Genomic DNA, 12,565 nt, shown 5'->3' with positions numbered 1-12,565 from the left:
TAGGTAGTTAACAATTGACTAACTTCCTCGACCGAGGTCTTTGTCTCAATATCTTCCCAATCAATACGTGACAATAAAGAAACATAAAGAGACACATCGAAATTGGAAAAATTTCGATAAGTTATAAATTTCTCCTTTGGCCTATAGTTGCCATACCTGAGATCACAATATACCAGGTGGTGGTCCGTAATTTGTTTACGTCTTGAATCAAGAATTTTGGACGTATCCACTAAACCAACTTTGACTATGTCTAGACCTTTATTCACAACAATATGGTCGATCAATGTCGAAGAGCTCTCGGTGACACGAGTGGGCTCTGTTATGAGTTGTACCAACCCTAACGATTCATACAGGTTTTTCAGGAATCTACAATCGGCCTTACCAGTATCCATAAGATTTACATTAATGTCACCCAACAAAACAACATCATCAACATCCAACATCTGATCAATAAACAAAGAATACAAAATAGAACTCAGGGTGGAATATATAACACAGGGTGGTTTATATACCACGCACACACACAGCTTCTTGTTTCTCAAACTAAACTTGCCACAGATATATTCTAAGCGACTATCAACATTGTTCAAATAGACCTGCGTCATTTGCAGATGATTTGCAACCAGGAGTGCCACTCCTCCACCAGCGGCTCCCGGGAGACCCTCAGCGCCCTGTCTGTCCTTGCGCCATAAAGAGTAGCCATCTACAATAAAACAATCTGAGGAAACATCTGGATTCAACCACGTCTCCGAGAGACCAAGAATGTCAAATTTGAAATCATCAATAACCGCACACAGCTCCTGGAAACCTGTGTTCATTGATCTCACATTTAAGTGCCCTACTCTGGAAAACAACTCGCCCCCCTGATGCCGTTTCCCGACTCCTTATGCTGAACAGAAGCCTGTGACACCTCAGGAACAGCTCTAAAGTCGCCATACGATCTTCATCTGGGCAACTCTATGGATTTCCAGGAATACGAAATCGCTAACTAGGTTTCTAGATACCAGTCCTGTTTATCAGCCTCTGTGTTGTTCTGATAATCTGATAAAAAGGGAACTTACCTTCAAAATTCTTGTTTTTTCTGATTTTTATATTTGATTCCGGTTTAGGCGTCGAAATATTATCAGTATTAAGATTATAGAAACTTCAGTTTTCCTTAAAATATGAATAATTACACGTTTAAAGCGTTTTTTATCAGTAGAGAATTCAACGGGGAATTCTAGGAATTCGGAGGGAGGGAGAGTGGAAGTGTTTCACATGTAATGACTTATGAGTTTGTAAGGTCCACTTGTTAAAATATTACATATCAGTTCCTATGTGAATTATTAAGCCTCCGCTATTATTTCAATATTTATTATATTATTTCAAGTGGTAGTCCTTAAATTAGTATTAAAATTCAAATCTATCACTGTAGTAGTGTCTTTATAACCCGGAAAGTAAACGTATTAACGAATCCTGTTCTTTGTACGTTGCGTAAGGTTTTCTATTTGTTATTAAGACGACATTGTTATTAAAAATGTCATAAATACCATAACAGAAGCTGTTGGAAAAATATTTTAAACGGGAATACAGTTTTTAATAAAAATGAATAAAAACCACCTGTTGTGCAGTGTTTATCGAAATGTATAGCTCATTAAAAATTGTATTAAAACAGTTTAAATACGACTTTACTTACTTAATAACAAAGGATATTGTTCTTGAGAGATTGCTAGTTTCTAAAACTGTAAGGTAATGTTTAGAAAATTATTGTTTTCTTTTTATATGATGAAAAATTGTATACAGCTACTAATATTAGAGTTGGTAACAAAGAATGGCCGTTAAAAGACGACTAAAATAGTTTACTGCCGTTTAAAAACTTATTAAAAGATTTCCGCATTCAGTAATGCACAAATCAAATAATTAGTCACTTACAGAGCCACCCGATAATCAATTAAGCCAAAATGTGTTTAATTGACAATCAATGAAGTTTCATTACGCTGGACTTTCATGTTCACCCAGTCAAACACTACGTCCAGAAAAATAGACAGAGGCAGTGAATGCCCTTTTTGTTACTTCAGCAATCAATTACATTTCTTAATGATTTTCGGTATGAGATATCAAAATATAATTTTAATAAAGTTTGCACTTGGTCATTTTAATTACTTTTTATTTACAAACTGATTGAAAGTTTCTAACATTTTAATGTAAATTATTGTAAACTTGCCCTTAGTTAGAGGTTCAAGAACGCATATTAAATAAATCAATACGACGTAGTATTGAAACCCCCGACTTAATGGGTTATCGCGCAGATCAACAGACAGCTACCCCAACAGTACAGACGGTCCGAACAGACATATGGACGGACTGAACTTTGACCTTTTTGGCCAAAATTCAATAGGGTCATTCCTTGTACTAAGAGGAGCCTAGGTGCCAAGTTCCACGTCCTCACGGATTATCACACCGACGGACGGACAGACAGATGGATAACGGACACTATTTCAACAAGGCTGTGGCGAGTCCTTAACAATGCTTGCATGTATGGTATTTAGCTGCTACTACATCTATCTGCACACATATAGTTATTAAACGTAAGGAAAAAATCTTCGGTACCAATATTAAACACTGTTATGGTTACAAAAGGTATAACACACCGTTTCCAGGATTGGGACAAAAATACAAATTTATTCTTGTAAGTACTGATACCTCCCCCACTTGACAAAGAGTATAGATTCCAATCCGCGAAACGTTGTGTTATACCTTTTGTAACCATAACGATGGCTTGTCTCATAAAATTCAAAATTAACAATTAATTTGAATTATAAACATTAGATATTAGATTATTTGCAGAAATAATTAATGATGATACTTATGTAATTGAATTAAATAAATTTAGCTTCAATTCATAAGCAAAAGAGCTTTAGAAAGTGTTTGATGCACCATGAATTATAACTCTAAGCAGATTATTATACAATCAAACTAAGTCAGTCCTGACTAGGGAAACTATAACACAACAATAAGCTCCTGTGAAGAGTTACGAACTGAATACTAGTTTAGTACCAGTAAAGTTTAATGTGCTATATATTGTTCAACTATTCAACTATTTTGAGGATTAAACCTGAACACGTACTTGGATTTTAATAGCGTTACATGTGCAGTTCATGTAATATATGTATATGAATTTATATTATACATATATGTTATGTATTATTATTGAAATTAAATTGGGCTATTGCCATTTATTCTAATGTAAAGGTTGTACGTGATATATATCGGTACTGAAAAAGCATAGGCTGGCCATTGTAAGGTAGTAAGAATTTTGTTTACAATTTGTTTAGTTTTTTTAATCTTGGTTTCATTGTGTTTAAATATCCTATTTCAAAATCTATTCTAAATATAATAACATTTAATTTTAGACTATTTATAATTCTAAACACGTTATTGCAGGTCACAGAATAGAATATTTCTAAGTATTATTGCAAATGACTACATTGTGGTCTTCGAAATTGTATACGACAAAGTTCAGCATAACAAAACACGATTGATGTCTGAAGAATTTTATCAACTGTGGAGAACAAGTTTTATATATTTAGCGTTCTCATCCTTTAGGCGCACATTAATAGGTACGGTTACTTTTAATGTCATTTTCATATTTTTATCAGCTATTATTGTCTTTGTTATTTATCAGGAACTTCTCAGGTTAGCGAACATTTGCATTCTCGAGTCCAGGCTGAGGTTTACTTTTAGACCTTCAATCGAGCATTTTTTCTGTAGAAGAGAACCTCACAGTTGTCTGGTTTATTAGACTGCGGGACAGTTGTAAGAAACACATTATATTGATTTACCATTGGTTCTATTTAGTTTACAACAGTTATATAATTTTCCTACGCCTAATCATGGCTATAATACAGGAAATAAACAACAGCTTAACATATAAATTTAGAAATAAAAAAACCAAAAAAATCTGTAAAAATCTGTTTTTTTTTTTACTTAGATGCGAAACTCCTCGGCATTTGCCTTTTAGTATTAAATCAGCCCCGGATGTGGCTGTTGCCATAAAACGCCCGATGATGCGGTCACTTAAGGTCACTCAAATTTCAAATTAAAAGATTTTTGTAATCTCCCCTTAATGTACCAAATAACATGTAATACAAAATCAATGCATTCTCTATCTATGGATTAAACAAATATATTATTATAAAAAAATTTTGACATGCACAGAAATCTATTGTGGTTTAATTGTGCAGATAAACTGATTTGAATTATAAATTAGTACTTTTTTGGTCACCTTTTATACAAACATTTTTAAATTTTTCTATAGATATTGTGGAACATCCTGTAAAGAGGAGGGTGGTCACACGCAATCTGTAAAACATTCTACATGAAAAGTAATATATATTGCTAGAATCAATAATCATTTGCCTTTCTCAATGCATCTAAACGATTTTACTACTCTTCTCTACCATTATAGCTTACAATGGAACTGATAATGAAGTCAGATAATAATGGGATAGTTTAAAAAATGAAGGGCAATGAGAAAAAAAAAGAAAGTTATGTCAACGAATAGTTGCCAAACTGGTTGTTTAAAATTTAGCAGGAACTTACATCCTCTATCATCTATTAGGAAAAAATTCAAGAAAGATTAATTAAAATTAAAGTATGTTTAACATTGATGCTAATTTAGACACGTAGGATTCTTGAATTGAGTTTCAGGTATTCTCGGATTGGAAAATCATAATTTTTTAACGAAACTTGTCTGTAAAAGCAAACTGAGTACAAATTGTAAACTAATTTTGACACCAAAAATCAATTAGATCTAACATCACTTCTGCATTACAGCAGAAAAACTTCTACAAAACTATATTCAAAATAATCTGAAAAATCATTTCTTTGAAAATACCTAGCAATATACTGATTAATCCTTTACAGAATATAAGTTATAATGTTATACCTTTACAATCTTGTACATAGTCTTTTACACGTATTTATCCATTTAAATACATCATCCTGATTGTGTTTAGAGTAATTTGCGTGACATACTCATTATAAAAGGCTACTGACATATTGAAAGTTAACAAGCACAATAAAAAAGGCTTAATAGAAGATGATACATAAATAGCTTATAGGTATATTTTTATATACTCCTAATTAGGTGTGTTATTAACATTTTTAAATAAACTATTTCATTTGTACAGGCTGTACCTATTCCTAAACATACATAAATACGTTACTTATATTATAGTAAGGTGATGAATTGTATTATTTATTAATTAAAATTTGTATTCCTTTTTATTTGATTTATTTCATTGTTGTTAGAAATTATATTTTTATTAATTTATTCATGCAGTAATGTCTGATACTTTAATGTCGTTATCGAATTTTGAATACCAATCTATTTTATTTTACCTGTTTTATATTTATATATAGAACACTTTGACTAGTATCATTATATATTCCTAATGTACCACTATGAATATACATTTTGTTAAAAGCCATCTGCTTAAAACGCAAATATCTAAAAAAAACAATAACTACATTACATTTATATTACGAAAACATTCTATGTGTAATAACGGGTTCTTGACGTGAATTCAGAATAATGTCCTTCTTTACGTTCCATGTTTCACTTATTAAACCATCAAAGCCTTTATACATTAAAAACTCTTTTATCTTCACTGGTTAGGTTTTAATAACACAAATCACTACAGTTTGGTGATGTTTGAATCCTGCTAGAAGAGCTTGATAAGTCTCTGTCTCACTTTGCTTCCGTCAGTAAACATTTTCCTTCCAAGATGTTTGAATATTTTAAAATCAATATTTAGGCTTTTAATCCCGTTTGTATTATTAAAATTCTTACAATTAGGTAATCAATATTCACCATTGAGTGACAACAACGGGTTCTCGACGTGAAGTCAGAAAATTCCCTTAATATCTTTACGTTACACGGCTCCCTGATTACAGATATCAAAGGCTTTATAGATTAAATCTCTTTATTTTCTCTGATTATGTTTTATAACACAAACTAATACAGTTTTTTAAGGTTTGAATCCTGTTGGAAGAGCTGAATAAAGTCTTTATCTCACTTTGCTTCCGCCAGTAAAACTTTTGCGCATAATAGTTAATATTTGAATTACGTATTTTACCATTCGTGGTATGAAGTAAAATTAAATAGGGCCAAGATGTTAGAATATCTTTAAATTAATATTTTGGCTTGTAATCTAGTTTGCATAGTTACAATTCTTACAATTAAGTAATCAATATTCACTATGAAATGGGAGTAGAAGCTAGTGAAGGGGATGAAAGTAAAATTAAATAGGACCAAGATGTTAGAATATCTTTAAAATTAATATTTTGGCTTGTAATCTAGTTTGCATAGTTACAATTCTTACAATTAAGTAATCAATATTCACTATTAAGTGGGAGTAGAAGCTAGTGAAGGAGATGAAAGTAAAATTAAATAGGACCAAGATGTTAGGAATATCTTTAAATTAATATTTTGGCTTGTAATCTAGTTTGCATAATTGCAATTCTTACAATTAAGTAATCAATATTCACTATTAAGTGGGAGTAGAAGCTAGTGAAGGGGATGAAAGTAAAATTAAATAGGGCGAAGATGTTAGAATATCTTTAAAGTAATATTTTGGCTTGTAATCTAGTTTGCATAATTACAATTCTTACAATTAAGTAATCAATATTCACTATTAAGTGGGAGTAGAAGCTAGTGAAGGGGATGAAAGTAAAATTAAATAGGACCAAGATGTTAGAATATCTTTAAATTAATATTTTGGCTTGTAATCTAGTTTGCATAATTGCAATTCTTACAATTAAGTAATCAATATTCACTATTAAGTGGGAGTAGAAGCTAGTGAAGGGGATGAAAGTAAAATTAAATAGGGCCAAGATGTTAGAATATCTTTAAATTAATATTTTGGCTTGTAATCTAGTTTGCATAATTGCAATTCTTACAATTAAGTAATCAATATTCACTATTGAGTGGGAGTAGAAGCTAGTGAAGGGGATGAAAGTAAAATTAAATAGGACCAAGTTGTTAGAATATCTTTAAATTAATATTTTGGCTTGTAATCTAGTTTGCATAGTTACAATTCTTACAATTAAGTAATCAATATTCACTATGAAGTGGGAGTAGAAGCTAGTGAAGGGGATGAAAGTAAAATTAAATAGGACCAAGATGTTAGAATATCTTTAAATTAATATTTTGGCTTGTAATCTAGTTTGCATAGTTACAATTCTTACAATTAAGTAATCAATATTCACTATGAAGTGGGAGTAGAAGCTAGTGAAGGGGATGAAAGTAAAATTAAATAGGACCAAGATGTTAGAATATCTTTAAATTAATATTTTGGCTTGTAATCTAGTTTGCATAATTGCAATTCTTACAATTAAGTAATCAATATATTCACTATTAAGTGGGAGTAGAAGCTAGTGAAGGGGATGAAAGTAAAATTAAATAGGGCGAAGATGTTAGAATATCTTTAAAGTAATATTTTGGCTTGTAATCTAGTTTGCATAGTTACAATTCTTACAATTAAGTAATCAATATTCACTATGAAATGGGAGTAGAAGCTAGTGAAGGGGATGAAAGTAAAATTAAATAGGACCAAGATGTTAGAATATCTTTAAATTAATATTTTGGCTTGTAATCTAGTTTGCATAGTTACAATTCTTACAATTAAGTAATCAATATTCACTATTAAGTGGGAGTAGAAGCTAGTGAAGGAGATGAAAGTAAAATTAAATAGGACCAAGATGTTAGAATATCTTTAAATTAATATTTTGGCTTGTAATCTAGTTTGCATAATTGCAATTCTTACAATTAAGTAATCAATATTCACTATTAAGTGGGAGTAGAAGCTAGTGAAGGGGATAAAAGTAAAATTAAATAGGGCGAAGATGTTAGAATATCTTTAAAGTAATATTTTGGCTTGTAATCTAGTTTGCATAATTGCAATTCTTACAATTAAGTAATCAATATTCACTATGAAGTGGGAGTAGAAGCTAGTGAAGGGGATGAAAGTAAAATTAAAATAGGACCAAGATGTTAGAATATCTTTAAATTAATATTTTGGCTTGTAATCTAGTTTGCATAGTTACAATTCTTACAATTAAGTAATCAATATTCACTATTAAGTGGGTGTAGAAAGCTAGTGAAGGGGATGAAAGTAAAATTAAATAGGACCAAGATGTTAGAATATCTTTAAATTAATATTTTGGCTTGTAATCTAGTTTGCATAGTTACAATTCTTACAATTAAGTAATCAATATTCACTATGAAGTGGGAGTAGAAGCTAGTGAAGGGGATGAAAGTAAAATTAAATAGGACCAAAGATGTTAGAATATCTTTAAATTAATATTTTGGCTTGTAATCTAGTTTGCATAATTGCAATTCTTACAATTAAGTAATCAATATTCACTATTAAGTGGGAGTAGAAGCTAGTGAAGGGGATGAAAGTAAAATTAAATAGGGCGAAGATGTTAGAATATCTTTAAAGTAATATTTTGGCTTGTAATCTAGTTTGCAATAGTTACAATTCTTACAATTAAGTAATCAATATTCACTATGAAATGGGAGTAGAAGCTAGTGAAGGGGATGAAAGTAAAATTAAATAGGACCAAGATGTTAGAATATCTTTAAATTAATATTTTGGCTTGTAATCTAGTTTGCATAGTTACAATTCTTACAATTAAGTAATCAATATTCACTATTAAGTGGGAGTAGAAGCTAGTGAAGGAGATGAAAGTAAAATTAAATAGGACCAAGATGTTAGAATATCTTTTAAATTAATATTTTGGCTTGTAATCTAGTTTGCATAATTGCAATTCTTACAATTAAGTAATCAATATTCACTATTAAGTGGGAGTAGAAGCTAGTGAAGGGGATTAAAAGTAAAATTAAATAGGGCGAAGATGTTAGAATATCTTTAAAGTAATATTTTGGCTTGTAATCTAGTTTGCATAATTACAATTCTTACAATTAAGTAATCAATATTCACTATTGAGTGGGAGTAGAAGCTAGTGAAGGGGATGAAAGTAAAATTAAATAGGACCAAGTTGTTAGAATATCTTTAAATTAATATTTTGGCTTGTAATCTAGTTTGCATAGTTACAATTCTTACAATTAAGTAATCAATATTCACTATGAAGTGGGAGTAGAAGCTAGTGAAGGGGATGAAAGTAAAATTAAATAGGACCAAGATGTTAGAATATCTTTAAATTAATATTTTTGGCTTGTTAATCTAGTTTGCATAGTTACAATTCTTACAATTAAGTAATCAATATTCACTATTAAGTGGGAGTAGAAGCTAGTGAAGGGGATGAAAGTAAAATTAAATAGGACCAAGATGTTAGAATATCTTTAAATTAATATTTTGGCTTGTAATCTAGTTTGCATAATTGCAATTCTTACAATTAAGTAATCAATATTCACTATTAAGTGGGAGTAGAAGCTAGTGGAAGGGGATAAAAGTAAAATTAAATAGGGCGAAGATGTTAGAATATCTTTAAAGTAATATTTTGGCTTGTAATCTAGTTTGCATAATTACAATTCTTACAATTAAGTAATCAATATTCACTATTGAGTGGGAGTAGAAGCTAGTGAAGGGGATGAAAGTAAAATTAAATAGGACCAAGTTGTTAGAATATCTTTAAATTAATATTTTGGCTTGTAATCTAGTTTGCATAGTTACAATTCTTACAATTAAGTAATCAATATTCACTATGAAGTGGGAGTAGAAGCTAGTGAAGGGGATGAAAGTAAAATTAAATAGGACCAAGATGTTAGAATATCTTTAAATTAATATTTTGGCTTGTAATCTAGTTTGCATAGTTACAATTCTTACAATTAAAGTAATCAATATTCACTATTAAGTGGGAGTAGAAGCTAGTGAAGGGATGAAAGTAAAATTAAATAGGACCAAGATGTTAGAATATCTTTAAATTAATATTTTGGCTTGTAATCTAGTTTGCATAATTGCAATTTCTTACAATTAAGTAATCAATATTCACTATTAAGTGGGAGTAGAAGCTAGTGAAGGGGATGAAAGTAAAAATTAAATAGGACCAAGATGTTAGAATATCTTTAAATTAATATTTTGGCTTGTAATCTAGTTTGCATAGTTACAATTCTTACAATTAAGTATTCAATATTCACTATTAAGTGGGAGTAGAAGCTAGTGAAAGGGATGAAAGTAAAATTAAATAGGACCAAGATGTTAGAATATCTTTAAATTAATATTTTGGCTTGTAATCTAGTTTGCATAGTTACAATTCTTACAATTAAGTAATCAATATTCACTATTAAGTGGGGAGTAGAAGCTAGTGAAGGGGATGAAAGTAAAATTAAATAGGACCAAGATGTTAGAATATCTTTAAATTAATATTTTGGCTTGTAATCTAGTTTGCATAGTTACAATTCTTACAATTAAGTAATCAATATTCACTATTAAGTGGGAGTAGAAGCTAGTGAAGGGGATGAAAGTAAAATTAAATAGGACCAAGATGTTAGAATATCCTTTAAATTAATATTTTGGCTTGTAATCTAGTTTGCATAATTGCAATTCTTACAATTAAGTAATCAATATTCACTATTAAGTGGGGAGTAGAAGCTAGTGAAGGGGATGAAAGTAAAATTAAATAGGACCAAGATGTTAGAATATCTTTAAATTAATATTTTGGCTTGTAATCTAGTTTGCGTAATTACAATTCTTACAATTAAGTAATCAATATTCACTATTAAGTGGGGATAGAAGCTAATGAGGGGATGAAAGTAAAATTTCCAAAATCCTTCATTAAGGCGGTCGTTTGATCATCTTAATGAGTAATTTAATCTTCACAGATTAGTACTTATAGCCTAAGATGCTTCTCAAGAACATAAACACTTTATAGTTGAAAAAGGGTTGGAAACGTATTATTAATACAGGCCTATGTTTTTTGTGATCCTCAACCTATAGGCTACAATTAGGAATAGTTATTTGTATATTATTCATTAAGGATGGGCAAAATATTTCATTCCATATAAGATGATATATTAAGTTGTCCTGCGTATATCGGTTCAAACCTAACCCCAATGTGTGAGATGCACTATCAAATTTCATACGCTGCTTGTATAAAATTATGCATGCCAGTTTCATTTATCTAGGTTGGTTTGTTCTTGATATATAGTGTGAACAGACAATGGACAGATACTCAGACAATTCAATTTTAGTAAATACCAGCTTCCATTCATATGTACTAAAATCATTAACACTCTTGTGATATTATTCTCATTGTATTGTTTTAAATATAACTTAAAAAAAAAACTATTTTGTTTACCAAACAACTACAAATGTTGATTCTTCATAGCTCAAGACAGTTATTTTTAAATTTAACGATACTTTTACACAAACTGAAATATCTTCTTGAATTATTCAGTTAATTATTATTTATTGAATTAGTGATTAGGCATATGTGTTAATAAGATGCTATTACATTTTTTGTAACAAAAATCCACTCTAAACTAACGGTTTGAGTATTCTAATTCTTTAGAAACAATTCAATTCAGGTTAAAATTGGGGGAAAATTATGTGTTTCGTCATAACACAAACTTTCGATCATATAATTTGTTGGTCCTGTTTTGAAGGTCACCAGTTGCCTGAGGTAGTTGTAGAACAAAAAACCTATTTCATCAGCTGACCAACTGTTTGGGTACTTCTATATTCAATGTTTCACACAGTTTTTTGTTGTAATATAATCCTCTAACGATACTGCGTACTTAATCTGACATAGCTTTCATCCGTTACATTCATTCATTCATGTTTACTAATATAGATCTCTATCTTTATGTGTAATAAACGCGTTAGTATTTTAATCACAGGTCTTAGTTTCAATGCTTGATGCGTTTAATGGACCTGCAAGAGTCGAGTCTGTGTCAGAGTCAGTCTCAGATGCTGCATTTAAGCGGAATGTGATATGGAGCTAAATGCAACATTAGCACTGAACCAAACCTTCCCACCGTGGCTGTATTAGGGGTACTGTTTATATGTTTATCGGGTAAGAAAGAAATTAAAATAGATATACAAGTTGTTTAATTAATAATAATATAAATCATTCTGTTTTAAAATTTTTCATATTAAAAGTAATTTGTTATTAACTTCAGAAATATAGGTTTTAACATTCATAGTTAAATAAAAGTTTTATGCTAAATTACTTTATATTACTAATCACACATTAACTTTTATATGAACTCATTCGACCATAAACAGTGCTGCACTCATGTATGGTTGGAGACAACAGCGACAGCAAAAACGACAATGTTCTTCTGCTTCTTCGATCTAACCCCTTCCCCCACCTGGGCGTTACAAATAAGCCTTATTCAACCTTCACGTATAACTCTAAAAACTAAAACTGTAGACATCGTGGCTTAGTCTTGGTCTAATTGTACTGTCCTCGAGTAATTTCACAGTCTTGAAATCGATTTCTTGAAATAATTTCCCTTAAGAAAAAGAAATCGCTTTCCTAGCTTGGGCCAATTAAAACACACCGTCTTCACATAGGTATTAGTTATATCACTGTTGGCCAACTAGATAAAGATTCT

The sequence above is a fragment of the Homalodisca vitripennis genome, chromosome 6 (genome assembly GCF_021130785.1).
Source record: "Homalodisca vitripennis isolate AUS2020 chromosome 6, UT_GWSS_2.1, whole genome shotgun sequence".
Classification (NCBI taxonomy): Eukaryota; Metazoa; Arthropoda; class Insecta; order Hemiptera; family Cicadellidae; genus Homalodisca; species Homalodisca vitripennis.
The sequence above is the reverse complement of the archived record's forward strand: the minus strand, read 5'-3'. Positions refer to the sequence as shown.